Here is a 948-nt window from a genome sequence, read left to right as displayed (position 1 = left end):
TACGGGAGGGTGTGAGTGAGGGACGTGCGTGTGTGTGTGTAAGGATGCGCTTGTGGGTGTATGAGGACACCTCTGTACGTGCAGGGATGTGGCTGCGTGTGCGAGGATGTGCAGCAGGACGGGGGGGGGGCGCAAGGGAGGTGCCTGCGAGCGTGAGCGTGCCTTGCACAAGGACGCGTGTGCAAGGGGTGCTCATGTGCAGGCTGCGCGTGCACAGGGCTGCGTGTCAGGATGTATGTGTACAGGGGACGTGTGCATGTCCTGGGGACACGTGTCGGGGTGCGCAGTGCACAGCGCACAGGGGAGTGCACTGCGAGGTGTATGTCAGGGTGCGCAGGGTGTATTAGGGGTGTGTTTCAGAGTGTGCAGGGTGTATTGGGGTGTGTGTCAGGGTGCACAGGGTGCATTTGGGTGTGTTTTGGGGTGCACAGGGTGTGTGTTGGGGTGTGCAGGGTGCATTTGGGTGTGTTTTGAGGTGCACAGGGTGTGTGTTGGGGTGCACAGGGTGCATTTGGGTGTGTTTCGGGGTGTGCAGGGTGTATTACGAGTGTGCATCAGGGTGTGTAGCACGTGAGGGATGTGTGGTGCATGAGGAGCGCGTGTCAGGGTGCGTGTTGGAGTGCGGGGTGCATTAGGGGTGTGTATTGGGGGGTGTGTATCGGGATGTGGGGGTGCGTGCTGGGCTGCAGGGTGTGTTGGGGCACATTAGGGTGTGCCAGGGGTGCGTTAGAGGTTCATTAGCGGTGCATCGGGGTGTATCAGGGTGCATTGGGGTACGTTAGAGGTACGCTTGGGGTCGGTGCATCAGGGGTGCATTAGGGTGTGTTAGGTGCATTCGGGGTGCGCTAGTGTTGCATTAGGGGGTGCATTAGGGATGCATCGGGGTGCGTTAGGCGTACTTTCGGGGTGCATTAGAGGCGCATCGGGGGTGCATCGGGGGGGCGCTAG

The sequence above is a fragment of the Apteryx rowi genome, unplaced genomic scaffold (genome assembly GCF_003343035.1).
Source record: "Apteryx rowi isolate R43461 unplaced genomic scaffold, aptRow1 scaffold_1113, whole genome shotgun sequence".
Lineage (NCBI taxonomy): Eukaryota > Metazoa > Chordata > Aves > Apterygiformes > Apterygidae > Apteryx > Apteryx rowi.
Note: the sequence above shows the minus strand (reverse complement) of the source record.